This window comes from Mobula hypostoma, chromosome 22 (assembly GCF_963921235.1).
Source record: "Mobula hypostoma chromosome 22, sMobHyp1.1, whole genome shotgun sequence".
NCBI lineage: Eukaryota > Metazoa > Chordata > Chondrichthyes > Myliobatiformes > Myliobatidae > Mobula > Mobula hypostoma.
The window spans coordinates 34,626,480-34,651,897 of NC_086118.1; the positions used below are offsets into that span (position 1 = coordinate 34,626,480).

The following is a 25,418-nucleotide window of genomic DNA, read 5'->3' on the forward strand; positions in this document are numbered from 1 at the left end:
TCTCCCCCGGATTCTCGCCAGCATTGCTTAAACACGAGCCTGTGAGCAGCCGTTTGCAAGATAAGTTCTATGGTATCGGAAAAGCCTGAAAGAGCTCGTAAGGGTGTTACACTTACGGTAAAACTAGACATAATTAAGCGTTTTGATCATGGTTAACGAAGTAAGGACAACGTGATTTTGGCTTGTGGAAGTTGACGAACATGATGTTGAAGAGGTTTTGGTATCCCATCACCAAGAACTGACAGATGAAGAGCTGATGCAATTGGAAGAAAAAAGGATAACAATCGAAACCGAATGAGTAATGATAAAGTACGACTTTAATTTTGAAAGGGTACGTTGGTTTAGGGGATAGTTGCAGGATGGTTTGAGTCCTTATTAAAGAACTGTGTGACAGAAAAATGTGCGAGGCTCAGCAGTCAAGCAAGCCTTCCACATCAGCCACAGCAGACGATGAACCTCAACCTTCGACATCGAGGCGGGCAGATAGAAGAAGATGAGCTGCCCGCTCTAATGGAAACAGGCGACGAGATGACACCCTAGTGTCCCACCACCCCAACCCCCAGGCCACGGACAGATACTGATTCGCAGAGAATGCAAAGGTAGCCGGGAGGCACACAGCACATCTTTAAGAAAAAAGCCGAAATAAACATGCTAATTAATTAGGTGCCGCCGACATGTAATTGTCGGCCCAGATCAGGGACGACGCAATCAGAAATCGGCACTGATCTGGGCCGACAATTACTGGCCGCACCTAATTAATTAGCATGTTTGTTTCGGCTTTTTTCTTAAAGGTGTGCTGTGTACCTCCCGGCTACCGCTGGACCCCTGCGTTCTTCACGGCAATGTATCGCTCAGTGGCCTGGAGGGTGGGGGCCACTGCACCACCCAAACTCCGACGACTCAGTCTAACACACCATCATCAGTGTGCTCAGTGCTGAACCAATTCCAGTAAGTGATACTACAGTGTACATACATTATTTCTACTTTATATAGGCTGTGTATTTTTACGTGTTATTTGGTATGATTTGGCAGCTTCATAGCTTAAAGGTTACTGGAGAGCGCTTGCACGTGTTTTTGCCAACAGCGCTTGCGTGAGATTTTCACTCCGGAGAACAGTTTGGTAATGATTGTGGAAAAGTATTTCTACTTTATATAGGCTGTGTATTTATCATATCATTCCTGCTTTTACTATGTGTTACTGTTATTTTAGGTTTTATGTGTTATTTGGCATGATTTGGTAGGTTATTTTTGGGTCTGCGAACGCTCACAAAACATTTCCATATAAATAAATGGTAATTGCTTCTTCGCTTTACGACATTTCGGCTTACGAACCGTTTCATAGGAACGCTCCACCTTTGGATGGTGGGAGAAACCTGTATATATATATATATACTGCCATTAATTTCCTGCCTCTCCTGCCTGTGAACTGTTTCATCCTCCATTCAGTGTTTCTTTGACTGCTTCCCACCTAAGCCCTGTAATACAAAGATATTTTTCTGCAGACTTGACTATAACTTTAATTTTTTTGGTTCTTTTGTCTGTTTGCGCTGAACAGTTAATTGCATCTACCATAAACAGTACGAAATCCTTCTTACTCATTATTAGTGTATCCTTATTTATCATATTACAGCCCTCACAGTTCACCAGCTTATTATTCCTTGTATTTGTTTGCTTGCTAGCCTTCTCCTTTTCAGTAAATGCTTTCACTGCCTCTGCATAACTGATCCCTTGAGTTACTTTTACATATTGTATCTCAGCTTCTTTCTTGCAATCAATGTACCTTCGATAAGCTGCACTGTATTCCTCGCCACAATTACAGCATTTCAGCCTAGCTCCCACCTCACATTTCCCGTATTCATTTTCTCCAGCGCATCTCCCACATCTTTGTTTCCCTCTGCAGACCGCCGCAATATGCCCGAATAGGCTGGGAGGGTTGGGGATCAAACGGAGGGGTTTGTGAGCGGGGGTGGAGGTGCGGGTTGAGGAACGAGCAGAGGGGTGGGTGGAAGGGTGGGAGGGGAAGGTTACGGTTGGAGAAGAAGCCGGCGGGCTGGTGGCGTTGGTGGGAGAGAGGAGGTGAGTTGGGGAAGAAGCCGAGGGGTTGGTTGGTGGGTGGTTTGGGGAACAAGCCAAGGGGTGGGAGGGAGAGGGAAGGTTGGGGAAAAGGCGAGGGATTGGTGGCAGAGAGGGAGGGGAAGGGTTGGGGAACAAGCCGAGGGATTGATGGGAGGGAGGGAGGGGGAGGGTTGTGGAACAAGCCGAGGAATTGGTGGGTGGGGGAAGAAAGGGTTGTGAAGGGCGGTGAAGAAAAGCTAGGCAGTGACGTTGACCTGCCAGTAGGAAGAGCCCCAGAACTGAGCAGTCGGTGCCTACACTGCAGATCCTCGCAAGATTGGCAGAGGAGCGGGAGCTTATCCTGAATCCTGTGGATTTGCTGGTAAACGTGCCCTGGTGTAGGCGAGGAACCTTGGGCTGAGCATGAAACTTTCAATGGTGCCAAGTGGTTAGCAATCGGGGAAGAGGGTCCCGCCGGGACATTAATTGTCTCCACATCAACACTCCTCTCTACAATTCCAACCCCTTCCGAAGGCATTGCTCTTCACTCCCTCCGCACTAACCCTAACCTCACCATCAAACCTGCAGATCAAGGGGATGCTGTATCAGACTGGCTGACTGACCTCTACATTGCTGAGGCCCAGTGGCAACTCTCAGACAGCTCTTCTTGCTTACCCCTTGAACAGGATCCCACTAAGGAGCACCACATCATTGTCTCCCACACAGTCACTGACCTTATTAGCTCTGGGGATCTCCCATACCCTGCCACCAGCCTCATAGATTCCACACCCCGCACCTCCCACTTCTACCTCCTACCCAAGATCCACAAACCCGCTTGTCCAGATAGACCCATTGTTTCAGCTTACTCCTGCCCCACTGAACTCATGTCTTCATAACTCGACTCTGTTTATCACCCCCCCTCCATAATCTTATTTTCACTCTGGATGTCCAGTCCTTAGACACTTCCATCTCCCACCAGGAAGGCATCAAGGCTCTCCGTTACCCTTCACCACCATTCTCCTCCATCTGGCGGAACTTGTCCTCACTCTAAATAATTTCTCATTTGGCTCCTCCCACTTCCTTCAAACAAAAGGTGTAGCCTTGGGCACTCACATCTGTCCAGCTATGCATGCCTTTCTGTTGGCTGCCTGGAACCGTACATCTTCCAAGCCTACACTGGTGTCCGTCCCCCACTTTTCCTACGCTACATCTATGACTGCGTTGGTGCTGCTTCCTGCGCCGAGGCTGAGCTCGTCGACTTCAGCAAATTTGCCTTCAACTTCCACCCTGCCCTCAAAATTTACCTGATCCATTTCCGATACCTCCGTCTCCTTTGTCGATCTCACTATCCCTATCTCTATCTCTGGGGACAGCTTAGCTACTGATGTCTATTATAAATCCATGGACACTCACAGCTACCTGGATTATACTTGTTCCCATCCTTGTACCTGTAAAAATGCCATCCCCTTCTCTCAATTCCTCTGTATACACCACAACTGCTCTCAGGATGAGGCATTTCATTCTGGAATGAAGGAGATATCCTCCTGTTTCAAAGAAAGGAGCTTCCCTTCCTCCACCATCAATGCTGCCCACAACCACATGTCTTGCATTTCGCGCACATCTGCTCTTACCCCATTCTACCGCCACCCTACCAGGTATAGGGTCCCTCTAGTCCTCACCCACCACCCCACCAGCCTCTGCATCCAGCACATAATTCTCCTGAACTTCCAACGTTTCCAACAGATCCCACCACCAAGCACTTCTTTCCATCACCCCCCCCGCTCCATTTTCTGCTTTCCGCAGGGATTTGCTCCCTACGTGACTCATCCCTCCCCACTTATCCTTGCAAGCGGAACAAGAACTACATCTGCTCCTACATCTCCTCCCTTACTACCATTCAGGGTTCCAAACAGTCCTTCCAGGTGAGGTGACATTCTATCTGTGAGTCTTTTGGGGGTCATGTACTATGTTCAGTGCTCCCAGTGTGGCCTCCTATACATCGGTGAGACCTGACATGGACTGGGTGACTGTTTCACCAGAAGAAACAGGGTCTCCCAGTGGCCACCCATTTCAATTCCACTTCCCATTCCCATTCCGACATGTCAATCGATGGCCCCCTCTGCTGTCGCGACGAGGCCACACTCGGGTTGGAGGCACAACTCCTTGTATTCCATCTGAGTAGCCTCCAATCTGATGGCATGAATATCGACTTCTCGAACTTCCGGTGCTGCCCCTCACCTCCTATCACCATTCCCCATTCCGTTTTCCTTCTCTCATCTTATCTCCTTGCCTGCCCGCCAGTTTCCTTTGGTTTCCTCTCCCCTTTTCTTTATTCCATGGCCTTCTATTCCCACCTACGCCTCCCCCTTCTCCAGCCCTGTATCTCTTTCATCGATCAACTTCCCAGCTATTTACTTCATCCCTCCTCCTCCCGGTTTCACCTATCAGCTTGCATTTTTCTCTCTCCCTTACCCACCTTTTCACTCCTCATCTTTTTTTTTTCTCTCCAGTCCTGCTGAAGGGTTTCAGCCCAAAACGTTGATTGTACTTTTCCATCAATGTTGCCTGGCCTGCTGAGTTCCTCCAGCATTTAGTGTGTGTTGCTTGGATTTCCAGCATCTGCAAATTCTCTCTTGTTTGGAGGATGGAAGAAGTGGGTCGGTGACCCCTGGAATGAAAGGCAAACTCCCGCTAGGAAGAGGGGAGTGATGGGGTTCGGTGGCCCATGGTTCGGTGGCTGACTCACGCAGGGAAGAGGAGAGGGACTGTGGCCCCACCAGAGAGATTCAATCCAATACTGTACTGACTTTAGTGGCCACAATGACTGGATTGACAATCTAGACAATCTCTTGCACATTTTGTGAACCCAGAGCCACATTTTCTCCCCCCTGTTGATTTAGGTTCCTTTTCGAACTCGTCCAAAGTTTCTACTGTGCTATCCCACAAGTAAGAATTAATTATTTTCGATACCTGTAAGCTCAAAGTAAATTTATTATCAAAGTACGTACATGTAACCAGATGCAACCGGGAGATTCATTTTCTTGCAGGCATTCTCAATAAAACCTCAATCGATAACAACCACAATGAAATCAATGAAAGACTGCATCAACTTGGGTGTTCAAGCAGTGTGCCAAAGACAGCAAACTGTGCAAGTACAAAAAGAAAGAAATAATATTAACAAATAAATATTGAGAACATGAGATGAAAAGTTCTTGAAAGTGAGTCCATAGTTTGTGGGAACAATGGGGCAAGTGGAGTTGAGTGAAGTTATTCCCTTTGGTTCAAGAGCCTGATGGTTGAGGGGTAATAACTGTTCCTGAACCTGGTGGTGTGAGTCCTGCGGTTCCTGTGCCACCTTTCTGATGGCAACAGTGAGAAGAGAATGTGACCTGGGTTGGGGGCATGTCCCTGAGGATGGATGCTGCTTTCCTGCAACAACACTTTGTGTAGATGTGCTCAATTGTGGGGCTGGTTTTACCCATGATGGACTTCTTTTTGCAGGATTTCCACTACTTTTTGCAGGATTTCTGAAAATGTGTGTTTCCCTTTGGTGTTTCCCTACCAGGCAGTGATGCAGCCAGTCAATATACTTTCCACCACACATCTATAGAAGTTTGTCAAAGCTTTAGATGTCATGCTGAATCTTCACCAAGTCCCAATGAAGTCGAGGCACTACCGTGTTTTCTTTGTAATTGCGCCTAAGTGCTGGACCCAGGACAGGTCCTCCAAAATAACACTGATGAATTTAAAGTTGCTGATCCTCCTTTGAGAACTCAGTAGTCCTCCGGTTTCCTCCTTCTGAAGTTAATAATCAGCTCCTGGGTCTTGCTGACATTGAGTAAGAGCTGATTATTGTCGCACCACTCAGTCAGATTTTCAATCTCCCTCTCATATGCTAAATTAAAGTTCGAAGTAAATTTATTTTCAAACTAATGTATGTCATCATAAACAACCCAGGGATTCATATTCTTCTGGGCATACTAATTGATCACCACCTATGATTCAGCCAATTATCAGCAAATCTGAATATGGCATGGTTGTTGTAGGACCATTCAGCTAGACTTTCAATCTCCTTCCTATATGTAAGCTACATATATGTCACCATATACAACCCTGGAAATCATTTTCTTGTGGGCATACTAATTGATCACCACCTTTGATTCAGCCGATTATGAGCGAATGTGAATATGACATTATGAATAGTAAAGTGAGTAGAGCAGGGGCCCGAGCATACAGCTTCATGATGCAGCTCTGCTGACGGAGATTGTGGTTTATATATTCCTATTAATGGTAAACATCCCATTTTTAACTTTGTGTTTGTAATAAAACATTTTAAATCCTTGCATCATTTCAAGTTTTGTTATCTATCTTACTTCTAGTATTTCCATTCTTTTGGAGAGATTTTCTGACTCTTATCTGAGTGGTGTTGGGTGGGAGGAGAAGACATTTTGAATGGACTATTTGGACTATACTTTGGCTACAGATATTGCTTCCAGGAGATTGAGAACCAAACGTTTTCAAGGCTAAATTTTGTTTGTGTTGCAGGTATCGGTAGAGCCACTGCAAAGGCCCTGCTAGCATGTGGTGCAGAAGTTATTGCAGTAACCAGGACACAATCTGATTTGGACAGCCTTGTTCAGGAGGTAAGGTGATGAAATTGATAGCATAGAGTTTCTTTTGACCATCTGTTGTGAACAATTTCTGAATCCTGGTGAAGGGATTGCACTTTAGGCAGCATAAATGGAGAGACAGCACTTTGAGTGTGGAATAGATGGAGTTTTGACCTGAAACATTGACTAACCATTTCCCTCCATAGATGCTACTTGATCCACTGAGTTCCACCAGCATCTTATGTGTTGTTTCCAGTTTCTCTTGTCTCTGTCAGTACTTTGAAATCGTTGGAGAGTAAAATTGCAGAAGAAACTTAAAGCAAAATCCTTAATATGCTGTAGATCTGAAATAATTAAAATAATAGTCTCTACGTTGTAGAGGTGTCCTGTGCTGTGAGCAGCACTTGGCTGTGGGTAGAGTAACCTAATCCTCAGTTCTAATCTCCCAATGTAGTATTTGAGAGCTGAATGAAATGCGGGGCCTTGAGGCCCCCACCCCTCCCTGCCATCCTCCTGGCCAAAGTACTGAGTCCGGAAATTAAAATTGAAGACCTCAGAGAAAGTCGACAGTACCGGAGGGACTTCAGGGACTGTTGTGTACTCCACTTCACAGAGACATGCTCACCCCCACACCAGGCACAGAACTGTGTGGCCCAGACAGTGGCATCAGGTAAAGGGAAAGGCAGTGCCATCCCCTTCATAATAATTTATAGTGGTGGACAGGTGTTGCGTTCTGTCTCCTGCTTTTCCAACTTGAGGCATCTGGTAGTCAAGTGTCATCCATTCCATCTGCTGAGGGAGTTCTCCACTGTCATCATTGTAGTCGTATGGACGTCAAGCTGCCACTGTGATCAGCAGTTACAAGACAGCGCACTCTGATCCCTTCCTGATCATCACGGGGCCAGCTTGAAGAAGTCTCCGACAAAATGTCGCCAACAAGTTATCAGCAGAACCAGAGGAGTCCACACACTCTGTCACTGTTACACTGCCATCAAGAACACTTACTGTGCTATTGCACACCTGGTGATTTAGCAAAGCTGTTCTTCTCTCAGCATATAGGCAGATACTGAAAATATGGTCAAGGGAGGTAGAGGAGCATATTTGGGACTGCTTTGAATTGGTGGACTGGATATATTCAGGGATTAATGCAACACACACAAAAAGCTGGAGGAACTCAGCAGGCCAGGCAGTATCTATGGGAAAGAATACAGTCGATGTTTCGGGCTGAGACCCCTCAGATTTGTACTCATGCTCCAGATGTGTGGTAGAGAGCATCCTAACATGCTCCATCAATGCATGTTATGGAAACTGCAGTGCGGCAGACAGGAAGGCTCTACAATAGACAGTCAAAACTGTAACACATCACTGGCACCCACCTACCCACCATCAAGGACGTATATACAGAAAGGTGCTGGAAATGTGTCGGTATCATCATAATGGATCTGTGGAAATATATCTGTAACACTAAGGTCTTTATGAATTTACAGCTTCCGTAAAATGTAATGTGACAAAATGGAATCTGTGTGATCCTGGAGTGCTTTGCTGCTTTGTTGAAGTGTTTGTATGAAAGACTTATAAGAAGGGAACTTTTTCGCAACAGAGGAAAACAGGACGTAGCTCTTGTGGGGGTGGAGTTGGTGGTTAGATGCCTCAAAGACAAATGTGACTTATTTAAGATGGGTCAGATATGAAAGGAATGTAGTTAAGGATGAATTATTGGACTCTGTAATTGGATAACAATGATCTGTTTCGAGCTGTAAGATTGAAGCTACCTACCAATGACCTGATGTATGGAGGTAGACTTTCCCATGCAAGTAATGAACACGCAGATAATTTGATCCACTCTGAGTTTGACTTAGTTAGTTACTGTATACTAGAAGACCTAGCTGAACAGTACATGACAGGTCCCACCCATCCTGCTCATGGATTGTTTGTCCCACTCCCTTCAGGGAAGAGGCTATGCAACATCAAGACTAGGGCCATGAGACTTTAAAACAGTTACTTTCCCCAAGCAGTAAGGATGGTTGAAACTTTCTCCAACTAACCTACACCTCTACACCCCCATCCACCACTGCTTTATCATTTCCAGTTTACTGTATCATCTCCTGTGCTTCGTGTCTCTTTATGGACAAAAAAAATCAATCTACCTATTGACTTCCTTTGTCTTTCAGTGCCCTGATACGCTGACAATCTGTGTGGACTTGAGTAACTGAGAAGCCACAGAAAATGCACTGAAAGATGTAGGTCCGATAGATCTTTTGGTGAATAATGCTGCTGTTGGCATTTTGGAACCATTCCTTGAAATTACCCAGGAAGCATTTGATAAGTGAGTGACAATATCTTTAAAGGATAAATCTGATTAAGTATTATTTACTCTCACTTGTATGGTTGAAAAGTCATATTTATTTTCCCCTGCAGCTAAATAAAAACTGGAGTTGAGAGCTTTGTCTCAAGTGTTTTTGTGAGTTTCAACTAATCCAACGTTGAAGAAAGCAAACTCCACTGTTGTTCAACAATCACTGAAGTTTTAACTATTTTTTGTAAAATATTAATTTCAGGAATGATCTGCAGAACATTACATATTTTTAAGCATTGTTTTTTTTTCACCTAACAAAAAGGAGGAGGTTAGTACAAGGAAAGCCGGTGGGAGATGTGAGGCAACAAAGCCAGTGTATATTAGCTTGACTGAAGAAAGGTGGGGGGTTGTGGTTAGTTGGGAGGAATACATGTATGAATATAGAAAGATTTTTTTTCTGCTTAAGGGCTTGTTGCTTTCTTATCTCTGTTGCTGCCTCCTAATCCAGCGACCTTTCCCCTCTTTATGTGGCAGTGGGGATCTAAACATCACACCAAATGCAGATCACAGCAGTGGGTGAGGCGTGTGACACATTCAACATGATGATCAAGGCAGAATAGCAACAATGTGAACGCTCAGCGGTGACTATGGTGTTGGGTATCTGGGGGAGCAAGTGCTGGCAGGCAGGCATTCAAAGTTTAGCAAGAGTTGGTGTAAGGGGATCCAAAGGTGAGACCCGACGTAGATTGGGAGACCACTTCACTGAGCACGTATGCTCCTTCTACCAGAAAAAGCAGGATCTCCTGGTAGCCATCCATTTCAGTTCTACTTCCCATTCCAATTCTGACTTGCAAGTCCATGGCTGCCTCCACTGCCGCAGTGAGGCCACACTCAAATTTGGAGGAGTAATACCTTGTATTCTGTCTGGCTAGCCATCAGCCTGATGGCATGAACATCAATTTCTCAAGCTTCTAGTAATTGTGCCCCCTCCACCATTCCCCATTCCTGTTTCCCTCTCTCTCCTTACCTCCTTAACTGCTCATCACCTCCCTCCCTTTCTACCATGATTTTCTACCCTCTCCTGTTAGATTCCCCTCCTTTCGCCAATCACCTTCCCACACCACTCCCCCTCTCCTGGTTTCACCTATTGCCTGCCACCTTGTGCTTCTTCCTCCCCTTCCTCTTCCCCCACCACACCCCCCAACCTTCTCATTCTGACTTCTCCCCTTTTCCAGTCCTGAATAAGGGTCTCGGGCCAAAACATCAACTGCTTTTTCATTTTGATAGATGCTGGCTGATTTGCTGAGTTCCTCCAGCATTTTGTGTATTTGGCCTTGGACTTCCAGCATCTGCAGATTTTCTCGTGTTTGCAATCATGGAGGAGTCATTGGTTTGAGTGTTATCCCTTGCAACTGCTCTGTTTGAACAACCAGCACATCATTCTCCACAACTTCCGCCACCTTCAACGGGTCCCCACTCTCCGCTTTCCACAGGGATTGCTCCCTCCATAATTCCCTTGTCCATTTGTCCCTCCTCACTAATCTCCCTCCTGGCTCTTATCCTGCAAGCAGAGGAAATGCTATACATGACCTTTCACCTCCTCCAATCAGGATCTCTTGAGGCAACACTTCACCTGTGAATCTGTTGGGATCATCTACTGTGTCTCCCAATGAGCTCCCAATGCTGCTCCTTCAACATGGCGAGACCCAACTTAGATTGGGGATCACTTTGACCAGCACTTTTGCTCAATCCCCAATAAGCAGGATTTCCTGCTGGTCTCTCACTTTATTTCCAGTCTAATCCCGTTCCAAAATGTTGGCCCATGGCCTCTTCTTCTACTATGATGAAGCCACTCTCAGGTTGGAGGAGCAACACCTCAAATTCCATCTAGGTACCTTCCAAACTGATGGAATAACCATCAATGTCTCCAATTTCTGGTAATCCCCCACCCCCCGTCCTTCAATTAACCCCCCTGCCCCCCCCCCCATATCTCTTCTCATCTGTTTATCACCTCTCCGGCAGGAGACCTGAGTGTCATTGGGGGAGTCGATACATCTACGGCTGTGGGCCTGGAAACCCAGGATCTTTGAGATCTTCAGGCACAGAGCTCAAAAAAAGCAACGTAACTGAGTTTTAACTTCGTAAACCAGCAAGTTGTTTGTTATGTCTCCCCGCTCACTGGGAAAACGGAGACACCTCCTTCTCCCTTATTGGGGGGGGGGGAGAGGGGAGGGGAGGGGAGGGGAGAGGAGAGAGAGAGGAGAGAGAGAGAGAGAGAGAGAGAGAGAGAGAGAGAGAGAGAGAGAGAGAGAGAGAGAGAGAGACAGAGAGAGAGGTATGTCATATAGCAAAAGCACTTCAGGATGTATAATATATACATTTCTCTGACATTAAATTGTACCTTTGAACCTTTGAATCCTGTTGCCCCTCCTCCTTCCCTTTCTCCCATGATCCACACTCCTCTCCTATCAGATTCCTTCTTCTTAAACCCTTTACCTTTTCCACCTATCACCTCGCAGCTTCTTATTTCAACCCACTCCCCCACCTGCCTGACCTAACCTATCACCTATCACCTTCGAGGTTGCACTCCTTCAACTCCCCCACATTCTTATTCTTGCAGCTTCCCCCTCCCTTTCCAGTCCTGATGAACAGTCCCGGCCTGAAACGTTGACTGTTTAGTCATTTCCATAGATGCTGCCTGAACTGCTGAGCTCATCCAACATTTTGTGTGTGTTACTCTGGATTTCCAGCATCTGCAGTATCTCAATAGGTTTCAATAGGTACATTTAATGTAAGAGAAATGTATACAATATACATCCTGAAATTCTTTTTCTTCACAAACATCCACGAAAACAGAGGAGTGCGCCAAAAAATGAATGATTCTTAAATGTTAGAACCCCAAAGCCCCCCCGCAACTCTCCCCTCTAACACACAAGCTGCAGCAATGCAATGACCCACCCCTCCCCCAACGAGTACTCAAGCATGCAGCAAAGCATCAGTAAAGGCACAGACCTGCAGCACCTCAAAGACTATTTGTTCACCCGGTATTCGACAAACCACAGGCTCTCTCTCTCTCCCTAATAAAGGAAAAAAGAGGTGTCCCCATTTCACAGCGAGAGGGGAGACATTACAAAACAACTCGCTGATTTATGGTGCTATTAGTCTGTTGTGTCGCTTTTTCCGAGATCTGTGCCCAAAGAACTCGGTTCTCTGGGCACACAGCCAACAGCCAGCTCACTGCTTTCGATCTTCTGTCTCCCGTGTTTTCTGCGGCGGCACCAACCTCGAATCCACCCACCTCCAGAGCCCCGAAACCCGAAACTCTGAAGGCGTGCTAGTCTTCTAAGCCGCGTCCTTGGCATATTGAATAGCAGTCAGTTGAGAGACCCCGACAGCGGGTCCCATTCCCGCAAAGAACCAAAGTCAGCGTGTAACTCCAGGTCAGGGTCTTCAAAAGAACCCTGAAAGGGAAAAATAGATATAAAAGATAGAAATAGAGCTGTTTCCAAAGATGCAAGGATAGGAGTCATCGTTAGGCGCCATCGTCTCCTAAGCTCATGTGTGTTAATTCCAAATGTGAGAACTGAAAGCTGAACTGATAATTTGCAGCACTGGGGTAGCCTGTAGGACGTGTTTTATATCTGTCAATTTCATCCATTATTTTGATAGTGAATGTTCTTTTTTATTTTTCAGGTTGTTTGATATTAATGTGAAAGCTGTGTTGCATGTTGGTCAGGTAAGAACATCACTGGACCCATGCTATAGTCATTTGTTAGATCTTTGCTGTTGTACCTTTCTGTGCCTTGTAGTGCTTTGGGCAGCAACCTTGCTGGTTCTTCAGCATTTCTGTCCGTTTTCTACGAGGTCGAGTTGCTAGCCTGTGTACAATGGCAATCATTTCCACGTTAGCAAACTCAGCCTTCACGCCGGCCTGTTGTGGAAATGTGGTGCTCGATCCCATGTTTCCACTAGTGGAATGTGTGGACTTGGTGAGATTTAGGACGTCAGGTGAGTGAATTCACATGTGGTGCACACACTAGAGTCATTGTGGGGATAGAGGGTAACAACCCAACATATTTTGCGTCCACAAGCCGACAGTTCTTAAGATCTACTATCAGTCCTTTGGCACATAGGAGATCTACACCGAGCTCATGTCTAGCAACTTTAGCCAAGACAAACTCCCAAGTGTAGTGTTGTCCTGTGAAGCAGAGCACCGTTCAGTGTGTTCCATAAGTCCAGATCCTGTTGCTGTTGGTGGCCTCCAGCGAGGGTTGGCCAGTCTCTGCCTTATAATCAGTGGGTGATGCTGGCAGCGCACTCACTGAGTGCCTGTGTCCGTGTAAAGGTGTCCATTGTAAATGATAGATTACCCTGGCAGCTGGAACCCATGGAGCTGACAGGTCCCTGATGCATTGGCACAACTGAAGCTGCAGGCAGGCAGCACTTCTTGGTGTTCGTGGCAAAAACAAAGACCCAGATTCAGAGCCACGGGCGTGAGTCTGCCGGAGTCTCCGCTGACGGGGTTAATTGAACCAGGGAAAGGAGGGGGAACAATGCACCTCCGTCTGGCTGCGTGTGGATGATCAGCCATTTTAGCAAGCTCCCTATACTCCCTCATGGGTGTATTAGCGAGGGCTGTGCGAACTTGATCAGGCAGTTCTCGCATAAAGAGTTCTTTAAAAAATAAAACAAGGATGGCGATTGCCCAGGAGAGATGGCATGTGGTCCATTAGCTCAAGCCGGGCAGGGAGAGCAACGGCTAGGTGTGCTCAGACTCAGACTCGCACTGTCATAAGTCTGCAATAGCTGAGCTTTCGGAGTGACATATTTATCACGTGCCAGGTGGGTCTTCTAGTAGACTCACCACACCAGCTAATCTCCGTATCGTTCCAATTTTAGTATATGTGCTGCTGGAGCGAGCACACCACATCAGCTGCAGCACTCAGCACAGCCAAGATGTAGTAAAATTTGGCACTGTCCACGGTGATTTCTCGCAGTGTGAACTGGGCCTCCGACTATGCAAACACATGCTGGCCTGCTGCTCTCAGAACTCTTTGACAGCTTGAAATCAACTGCGTTGGTCCACACATCGAGTAACTCCGGAACCATTCAAGAGCACCTGGGTCACCAGTGTAGGATTTTGTGAACATGTGAGAATAGTTTTATGTGCTTAACTTCTCTTACTTCCATTGCAAACAAACCAAAAGCAGTTGCCTTGCACTCATGTAATGAAGTCAGACACTGTCTCTTCAAGTGATGGTGTTTGTGAAACAATTTATATTATAAACAACACAACATCCGTCACCCATTACATTACCCTACAAGGACAAGAACCTGCAGTAATGGGGGATGATTAAGGACTTAAAAGTATTTCTCTGTTGTTTATATACAACTAACTAGCCAAGACCAAGCATAACTTGCATAGAAGATAAATCCTGAAAAACCTTTTCCCTAAATTGAAGTTTCTCATCTTTTGCCATCATAACTGGCACAACTAGCTTTTTGCAATACCAAAGTATTGCCTACCAAGCACAATATTTTTCTGAGAATACTTCTTTAGAGATCTTTACCTTTGAATCTGAATTAGTGTTGCCTGACTGCAGGTTGGCATCAAAGAGAGAAGATGTAATGTTAGAAGGGGAGGATGGAGAATAACTTGTAACGTTACAGGAGGACTTCCTAGATAGCTAAATTTAAACGAAATATAAAAAAGTATTGTCACATGTACATCAAAATATGCCATGATATCCATTGTTTGTGTTGGGAATATGCTGAGGGTAGCCCATGTGCGTCTCCATGCTTTGGCAACAACATAGCATGGCCACAATTTACTAACCCCAACTCGTACTTAGGTCTTTGCGATGTGTGATGAAACTGGAGCACCCTAGGGAAAAGCATGCGATAATGGGGAGGACTCCTTGCAGTGGTGTGATTTGATCCCTGATCTTACAGCTGGCACTGTAAAGCGTTACGCTGACCGCTATGCTATCCTGCCATCCTGTGCTAAACGTAGAACATTTAGGTATTCTAAGCTGTTTAAAGTACTTTACCGGTGAGAAGCATGTCAGCCAGCAACACCTTTTGTGAACGTTGCCTGATTCTGGGCTGCAGATTAGTACCTTCCAGTTGGCTGCAAAAGGTCCCCCACTGGCAGCATTTTGATTTTTTAACGGCACATTTGTGGAAATCAGTTCAGATTTGAGGTGAGTGTCATTATCCACATTGGTCCTCTGATGGCTGGAGGGTAATAATAACTGTTCTTGAACTTGGTGGTGTCAGCCCTAAGGCTTCTATACCTCCTTTCTGATGGCAACAGTGAGAAGTGAGCAAGGCCTGGAGGATGGACGCAACCTCCATGTAGATGCTCTCAATGGTGGGGTGGGCTTTACCTGTGATAGACAATACTGCTCATCAGATGTATTTTTTGATGTTAAATGCCTCAAAGTTCCTTCCTCGTGCAGCAAGTTTATTTTTGTGGTTCTCTGCCTATGAAACTTTTAACTGAGATCAGGCGCCTCACAGAATTTAAGATACTGTCGTTCATATTGTACAGCACATTTTACAGATGCCTGATAGTAACTATTAAATTGCCTACAGGATAACCTCTACCATGCTGAAATAGTAATTGAAAATGGTTCTGCCTTTGTAGTGTATAGTAACTTGTTGGTACTAAGTTCAGTAATCATTTTAAATTTTTTCCAAGATAATTGCAAAAGGAATGAAATGCTGTGGGTCAGGTGGTTCCATAGTGAACGTTTCCAGCCAGGCATCCCAGTGTGCACTGAAAGATCTTGGCTCATACTGTGAGTTACACAGCCCAACTATAATGCTCTTTGAAAAATAGTTTTGATTTGGAGCTGGTTATTAGGCAAACTGGACATTATGCATGCTTAACTATTTTGTAGTTCATGCTTACACACAACCTCGTAACCTTTTTTTCTGGGTACTCTTGTGGCTGCTGCACAGGCCACCGTTGTGGAAGCTGGGTATTCTTAAAAGACTGTGTTGCAGCAAAGATGCTGACTGTATAACTTAGTGTTCTGCAGATGTGGAATAATCTAAAGGAGAAGAAATGGGAGAAAACCATGATTCTAAGGCCTGAATCCTAGCTCATAAACCTCCTGGAAATGGACTTCCCACTTAGATTTACTAAATTGACTTGAAGGACAGAATCATTATACATCCCTGGCCCTCAACAACTATGCTGATATTAGCAGTCACTACATGATGTACTCCTTGCTGCTTCTAAACATTTTAGTTCCTCCTGCATTTGCCTTCTAGCCCAAGGGAGCTTCAGTATTTCTATGGTTGGGTTCAGCTACCCCATAGTTGTTATTTAATCAACCATTGTTCACAACCATTATTTCATGGGTGCACTGATTTCAAATGAGATACAAGTTAACAGACACAAAGTGCTGGAATAACTCAGCAGGCCTGTTAGCATCTATGGCAAAAAGTACAGTCAACGTTTCAGGTTAAATCCTGTTATCAGTCCTGCTGAAGGGTCTCAGCCTGAAATGTTTACTCTACTTTTTTTCCATAGATGTTGCCTGGACTGCTGAGTTTCTCCAGCATTTTGTGGGTGTTGCTTGGATTTCCAGCATCTCCAGATTTTCTCTTGTATACAAGTTAACAGAGGCAGCTTTTAAACACTTCAACCATTCCGCAGGTGAATTAGATAAGTATTTTGATAAACTTTTTTGATCAAGTTGCCTCCATGAGTCCTAAGCCTCATAGAAAACCATAGAAACCATAGAAAAACTACAGCACAGAAACAGGCCTTTTGGCCCTTCTTGGCTGTGCCGAACCATTTTCTGCCTAGTCCCACTGACCTGTACACGGCTCATATCCCTCCATACACCTCCCATCCATGTATCTGTCCAATTTATTCTTAAATGTTAAAAAAGAATCTGCATTTACCACCTCATTTGGCAGCTCATTCCACACTCCCACCACTCTCTGTGTGAAGAAGCCCCCCCAATGTTCCCTTTAAACTTTTCCCCTTTCACCCTTAACCCATGTCCTCTGGTATTTTTTCTCCCCTTGCCTCAGTGGAAAAAGCCTGCTTGCATTCACTGTATCTATACCCATCATAATTTTATATACCTCTATCAAATCTTCCCTCATTCTTCTATGCTCCAGGGAATAAAGTCCTAACCTATTCAACCTTTCTCTGTAACTGAGTTTCTCATGTCCTGGCAAAATCCTTGTAAACCTTCTCTGCACTCTTTTAACCTTATTAATATCCTTCCTGTAATTTGGTGACAAAAACTGAACACAATACTCGAGATTCAGCCTCACCATTGCCTTATACAACTTTATCATAACATTCCAGCTCTTATACTCAATATTTTGATTAATAAAGGTCACTGTTAGCCATGTAACAGATAATAATTGGCCATAAGTGCTGGCTATGGTTTTTCAAACAATTGTTTTACCTCCAATATCAAACTTTCAAAACTGGAATATTGTTCCTCCTGGGTTTTATCAATCTATGTTGTTTTTCTCTGCTTTTTAAGGTGCCTCGAAAGGAGCTGTCGATATGCTAACGAAAGTGATGGCAATTGAGCTGGGACCACACAAGGTAAGCACTGACATGACTGGACAATGAGCATGGAAGTGATCATCTGATACCGTAAATACTTCTCTGAAAGCTCTAGTGAGATCTAGCCAGAATAGATTGACTGTAATCACCCTGTTTATTGATGTACCTTGACATGGAGGCTTTTTCTTCCATCTATTAGCAATTCAGATTTGTTAATATCTGCTAGCTTCCTCATGGAACACATTTCCTTAGATCTACTAATCCTGTTATCAAAATGGAGTTTTTAACTAAAACCTGGTTTTGAATCAACCAGCAATGTGGAACATCACTTCCATTGGCCCAGTAATTGAATCTTGGATGTCATGTTAATGTAAATGTATTATTTACATAGAATACACGCAGAACAGTACGGCACAGTATAGGCACTTCGACCCAGGACATTGTGCCGACCAATATAACTGACTGCACAATCAATCTAAACTTTCCACCCTACACAGCCCATAACCCTCCATTCTTTGTTACATCATTTACTTATTCAACAGTCATTTAAATGTCTCTGTTGTATCAGCCTCTATCACCATCCACACCCACCACTCTGTGTCAAACAAAATGCTTCTGACGTGTCTTAAACATTCCTCCACTCACCGTAAATGGATGTCCTCTGCTATTGGTCATTACCACCCTGGGGGAAAAGTGCTGTCTGTGCACGCTGTCTATTCCTTTTATAACCTTCTACACCTCTATCAAGTCACCTCTCGTCCTCCGTTGCTCCAAAGAGAAAAACCCTAGCTTGCTTATTATTACTATAGAAATGGGTTTAACTTAAAATAACTTAAATACTTCATACCATCTTGAGGTTGAAATGAAAATGAGGTCTTAGCAGATTGCTGAAGTATTCCACCATTCGACTGTGCACCGTCTACTTGGACCATCTGAGGATGTACTTTAGTATGATTTCACCAGCAGAGGGCCTTCCAGGGCCGGATTAAGCTAGTGTGGGGCCTGTAGCATATGTTAGAAAGGGGCCCTAAATTTAAAAAACGCACATCAGTATTAAAACATAAATTATTTACTTGCATAGAAAAGTAATTCAGTTTTTTCATTTGCTATACAGCCAGATAATACAGTAAATGTCTGACACTTCAGTAATAGTATTACTTACATGTGGGTATCAATTTCAAATGTCAAAAGTAACAAAACTACAATTTAAAAGCTACATTTTCTAGATTTAGCATGAGCAAATTTGTTGATGATACTGGAAATGTCTATTTCACGCAGAAGTTCATGTCCAATGCTCATTGGAGTGGGATTGTTCAATCTGTTTTGACCCATGGTGCTCCTTAGTTCATTTTTAATCCTTTTCACCTTTGAAAATGAGAATTCTCCACTGCAGTTAGCAACCATGAGTGGCAAATAGATGGCATTTTCTACATTTGGAAAACTTGACTCCAAAGAATTGTCAGTTATCAAGCGGTACAACCGTAACTCTACAATGTCTTGTTTGGCGCCAATATGAGAAGCAAGTTCAGTTTTCAACAGTTCAGTAAACTGTTTCATCAAGACTTTCTTCCAGATCTGGATATGATTTAATAAGATTTGATGACCTCTTTACGATCTCTTCAGGTGTAAACGACAGTAACTAATGAAGGAATTCAAAAACACCATTCACCCTTAGATAAGCTTTCTGCCTTTTTGACAGGGCAGAAAGCAAGCTGTCAATAATGGCAAGAAATGTTCGGCTTTTAAACTTATGAGAAGGCGTTTCAGATTCAACAAGTGGATCAAGAGTGCTGGAACCACTGAAATCATCATACATGCGATTTTGCTTGTGTTTTCTTCGATTTTGCTGTCGATAATCTTCATACTTAGTCAGATCCTTGGCTTTTTGCTCAATGTCTGAAAAAGTAGACCGCATAGCTTGAATATATCCATGCAAGGATTCATAGAGTGCACAAGCTGTGTTCAAGTCTTGGCCAGAAGATTGCAAAGAAGCACTGGTCATTTGAAAACGCTGTAATACTTGATCCCACATTATTCCTGTTTCCAACTTCATCATGGTTGAAAGTAGTCCACGAGCCTATTGTCAACACTCTGCCTTCTGATCATGTCATGGTCCAGTCCATGAAGTTTGCATTCTGATTCACGGTCCAGTCCATTGATCCTTGTTCCGGGTTTTCCTGTTTTCTCCCTTGTTCTGTTGGGTGCCTTAATTGAGGCATCTAAATCTCGTTGTGGACTGGCACATAAATACCTCTCAAACAAGGATTCCCTGCTGGACTGTTCCCTTCCCTTCCCCATCCTTCTGAAACCTTTGCTGGCAACCTCGTCGAGTTCAACTGCTGGAGTGAGACCTGAGCCTTGCCACGCCAAGAGAAGGAACAATCTATTGTTGAGTTTGGAACTGTCTCTTAGTGTCTGTGTTCTGTGTATCAGTCCCAGCCCTACGTCCTGTGCTTCCCAGGAGGGGTCCTGACTCTGTGTTCCCTGTTCCTGTGCTCAAGTCCAAGGCTCTGTGTTCCAAGACCAAGTCCAGCTCTGTCCAAGTCTAAGCTTCATGTCCTCATCCAGTCCATGTGCCTCGCCCAGCCCAGTGCTGGAGATTCCTTGTCCTGTGCTGGATTATCCCCATCTGAATCCTCGACAGTTTACCTCGGCAGTCATCCTGGCCCTGCGTCCAAGAAAGGGTCCCAGCCCTGCACTCCAAGGAGGAGTCCCAGCTCTGTACCCAAGGGCCTAACCACGCTGAGTCCAAGGGTCGAGCCAAATCTAGTTCAAGACCTACATCCTGGGCTGGAGATTCCTCGCCCAGCCTGGTGCTGGAGTTCCCTCGTCTTGTGCCGGAGTCTCTCATCTAGTCCAAGCCACGTCCAAGAACTTCGTCCAGTCCAAGCCACGTCCAAGAACCTCGTCCTGTGCAGGAATGCCATGTCCAGTCCTGTAGCCATGTCTTGTCCTCGCCCAGATCCGGAGTCTGAGCCCGAGTCAAGACCCAGGTTCCTGGTCTCTGTCCAGTCTCTGGCTCGAAGTCCTAGTCCAGGCCCCTCATTCCTAGTTCCCCGTCCAGGTCCCGTGTTTCTAGTCCAAGGCCTAGCCCAGGCCCTGAATCCTAGTCTCGTCTAGGGCCCATGGCAATGGCCAGCATCGTTTCTTCCTTACTCACCTTGCTATCTCGATAACCCTAGTCCTGTTCCTAGTACTTCAGGGTCTGTGTCTTGCATTTGGGTCCGCTCCCAATGCCGTCCTTGCAACAGATCATTGTTATTTGAAATGTCATCCAAGACTTGTTTTATTGCGGAACAGCTGTGTAAAAGAGCTTTTGCTGCATCTGCACGAGCTGACCACCTGGTATCTTTTCACAATGGGCAAATGAGCACCACCATCAGACAATGCAGCAGAAAGGAGATCCCACCGATAAGCAGAAGCAGAAAAAAATGTGTGGAGGCTTTCTACAAATTGAAAGAAAATTAATGCTTCTTGACAACATTCAGCAGCACATTTTCCAACCAAATTTAGTGACTGTGCGCAACATGGAATGTAATCCGCAAACTCATTCAGCTTTTTAATTCGTGCTTGTAAGCCACTATACTTGCCACTCATGTAGGTGGCATTGTCATAACTTTGACCACAGCAGTCTTTTATATCAATGCAATCTTCCTTTAAAAAGTCAAGTAAACTTTGAGCGAGCTGTTCAGCACTATGACCTTCCATATCCATAAAACTTCACAAATCTTTCAACTAATCCAGACGGCAAAACATAGCGCACAGTCAAAGTCAGTGGCTTAGGAGCGTGGGAGATAGCAGAAAGGTCACCACGACACAGCAAAGAGCCAACATACACCTGCATACACATACCATGCAGCTCCCCTGACAGGAAAACAACAGCGTTGCCAGATCGTCGTGAGAATACGGTGAGATGCCGATTTCACCAGACTGCAGCTTGCAAGCATTTAGTGCGGGGCCAGTAGCATATACTACCTTTGCTACTAGGTTAATCTGGCCCTTGGGCCTTCAACAGTTTCCTGTGATTACTTCTGAAACTGATACTTCTTTTACGTGGGTAACATGCTGTGGGGTTTCACTGCTGTGTAACATGCTGTAAGGTTTCACTGATAATGTAATGGTTTCTCTTTAGCAGCAATGTTTGGGTTATGACTAGAGATAACAGGGTTTGGAATGCTGCTGTTCTTTCTTGTGAGTCTGGAAAAGAGATTTTCGCGGTCTTTTGCTGGGGAGAGATGAGGAGAGAAGATGCATATGGAGAGAGTTGGTAGACTGCCAGACAGGGTGGACTTGAAGTGAGGGTCTGAAGGGCAGCGACAATCGGAGGAGGTCAATCGGGTTATCAGTGAGCTCCAACATTGCGCAATAGACTGTTTCATAAGATTGGGCCCCTTATTTTCCCATTTTCTTTACTAACCATATAGTCAAAGTAAGAATTATAAAGCTTAATCGTTTAATCACATATTGTGTACTGTTTGTTATTTCGGGGTACTGATTTGTAACAAGGGACACATCGCGCAGCATCCACCCAAATGAGATTTCTTAAATTTGGCCGGGCAGGGGGCTATCACCCCCTATATTAAGCCGCTAGCTGAAGCGAGAGTTACACGTGGTATGAAGAGTTATTAGCAAATACCACAATATTGTACGGATTAATTTTAATCATTGGATGTAGCAGGGACATTGAACTTCACAGATGTGTTTCAGATTTCTCACTTCGTTCATTTTGCAAGAGATTTCTGGAACTTTAATGGTGAAAATCTAAAAGTACCTAATTTATGTTGTAATGAAGCAGCATTTTTGAATCTGGCACAGATAAGAGTGAATGCCGTGAACCCCACAGTGGTGATGACTGCAATGGGTCGGGCTGGATGGAGTGATCCAGTAAAAGCAGCAGGAATGTTGTCTCGCATCCCAATGGGCAAGTTTGCAGGCAAGTGACAAGGATAAGTTTGAGACTTTGGATGTTCACTCTGAGCCGTACTTACAGACCTGAAGGAATTTGAACATAACTATCATAGACCATAGCATAAACCATGATTTTGTCTGGGTATGTATTGGGCATCATTGACTCCAGTTTTATAAAACTAGCAAGACTGCTCTTATAATTGGTGGCTTATGAATCCAGTACAAATAACTGCTGGTGTCTCAACAAGATTAAACCTTATTAGAAGATTTTAATTACCAATAAATATAAGAGAAAGCAGGCAAATATCATTTTGAACTTCAGAGTTTAGTAGGGCCTTGTAAATTACCTGAATCAAAATATATTGTCCTTTAATTTTAATCATAGACAAAACATTGCTTCCCCTAGATGATTGAAGATGAACTGTAAACTTGTAATACAGAAATTAGGGCTATATTTGTGCCAGGAACTTGGGAGATGGTGGGTAGCTGGAACAGCAGGATGAGAATTAAATAAGTACTTGCAATCACTCTGTAATTCTTAAAAACAAAAAAAAACAATTCCAAATATTAACTTTTTAGCTTCAAGTTATGACCTAACATCCACCTTCTTGGGATGTGAGAGAGAAATCTTTAAGGGTCAAGCACTGTGTCTGGTGATCCCTTTTGCACAAAATTACATATGAATGATATTGGTTTGTTTTGTGTAGGATTTTGATCAGAGTATTAGTGATATAGATCACAGAAACTGGCCCCTTGGTCCAAATTGTCCATGCTGACCAAGGTCCCCAACCTAGCCTGCATTTGTTCCATATCCTTCTAAGCATTTCCTACACAAAGTTATTCCTAAATTGATGGGTCTCTTCCACCAACAGTGATTTTGTTAATATCATTCTCACTCTTCATCATGACTCCTACATTGGCATCCAAATCAGGACTGAGTACTCAAGCTTTGTAGAACTCCACTGACCACAGCCTTTGAATGACCAATCGTTCTGCTCCTGCCCACCTTCATCAAATTGTATATCAACAAATTTTAGATTAATAGTTATATTTTTTCCTCATTCCTCTTGCAGAACTTGAAGATGTAGTGAATGCAATAATCTTCCTCCTCAGTGACAAAAGTGCAATGATAAATGGAGTGACTCTGCCTGTGGATGGAGGATATCTTGCCTCATAAAACAATTCATGTGTTAACTAGGGGTTTGTAAAACGAAAATTCTGTTTAATCCAGTTGTAAATGGTTTTAACATTGCAAAGGGTTCACTTCAGATATTTCACTGTTTATTCCTGTGAACTTCATGCTATAATGTTGCTGGAGTGTGTCACATTTTCTAATGCTCCTGTTCATGCTGAATGACTGTCCCATTTTCTGTCTTTAATGCAACATGGTAGTGTTGTGGTTAGAACACCCTTCACAGTACCACAGACCCGGGTTCATTTCCCAACACTGTGTGTAAGGAGTTCATACGTTCTCCCCATGATCACATTGGTTTCTCCGGGTGATCCAGTTCCTCCCACAGTCCAAAGATGTATTGGGTTGGGAGGTTACTTGGGTATTTGTAAATTGTCCCGTGATTAGGCTAGGAGTAAAATCGAAGGATTGCTGGGCAGCATTGCTCAAAGGACCAATTCCTCGCTGTATCTCAATTAATAGAATCCCAAATGAGAAAATCTGCAGGTGTTGGAAGTGAAAGTAATAAACACAAACTGCTAGAGGAACTTTTCAATTCTACTTCCCATTCTGACATGTCAGTCCATGGTCTCTGCTACTGCAGTGATGAGGACACATTCAAGTTTGGGGGGGGGGGGCACGACACCTTACATTCCATCTAGGTAGCCTCCAACCTAATGACACGAGCATTGATTTCTCAAATGCGTTAATTGTCCTCCCCCCCCACTTTCTCTTTTACCATTCCCCTTTTCTATTTCCCCTCTCATCTTTTCTCCTTTCCTGCCAATCACCTCCCTCTTCCCCCTCTTCCATGGCCTTCTGGCCTGTCCTATGACATCCCCCCTACCTCCCACTTCTCCAGCACTTTATCTCTTTCACCAGTTGACTTCCCAGGTGTCTTCAGCCCTCCCACTCTCGCGGTTTCACCTATCACTTGTATTTCTTCCTCTCCTTCCCCCACTTTATTCTAACCTGGTCTCTTTTTTCCCCAGTCTTGATGAAGGGTCTTGACCCGAAACGTTGACTATTTACTCATTTCCATAGATGCTGCCTGGCCCGCTGAGGTCTCCAGCATTTTGTGTGTATTACATTAATTTAAATAAATAAATAAGATCGTGGGCTTTAGTCTGATTAACTTCTACAAAGAGTTAGCATTATAAGTAATGTTTTAAAAGAAAATCAATTAAAGAATGTTGCATCAGATAGGTTCATGAACATTTATAACAGTTTTGGTTCTAATGCAATCTGATTTCTGAATTACTGACAACATGGATAACAATTGTCTGAAAGCAAACTGCAAATACTAGAAATCCAAACGAAAAATTGCCAAGGTATTGGATGAACATAGACAATGGAACAGAATTAGACCATTTCGCCCATAGAGTCTTTTGTGCCATTCCATCGTGGCTGATTTATCATCTCTCTCAACCCCATTCTCCTGCCTTCATCCTGTAACCTTTGATACCCTTGCTAATCAAAAACTTAACAACTTCCTCTTTCAATATACCCAATGACTTGGCACGATGAATTCCATGGATTGAGAGAGAATGAGTGGGTTAGATCTGACTTTAGAAATGAAAATGAGATTATTCACATACTTTTAAGAAGTGACGTAGCCTTGTTTTTGGAATTCACCAAGAGTGGTTGAAATTTTTATAAAATCAGTGCTAAATTGCTTGGAGGAGGTTTAAAGTACACAAGAACTGCAGGGGGGTGGGGGAGATATCAAACTTTGTGTTTTTTCTCCCCCCCCTCAAACTGACCAGTTCAGATGCAAGTAGGAAAGGCTGCTTATCTGAAATTGTTGAATCGGGTCTTCAAGGTCGCAAGGGG

General features: G+C 44.2%; 1 pseudogene; it reads left to right on the top strand.

Annotated features, from left to right (window-relative positions):
- The first annotated feature begins 6,226 nt into the window (after positions 1 to 6,226).
- Positions 6,227 to 23,710, top strand: LOC134360169 (L-xylulose reductase-like; annotated as a pseudogene).
- The last annotated feature ends 1,708 nt before the right edge of the window (positions 23,711 to 25,418 follow it).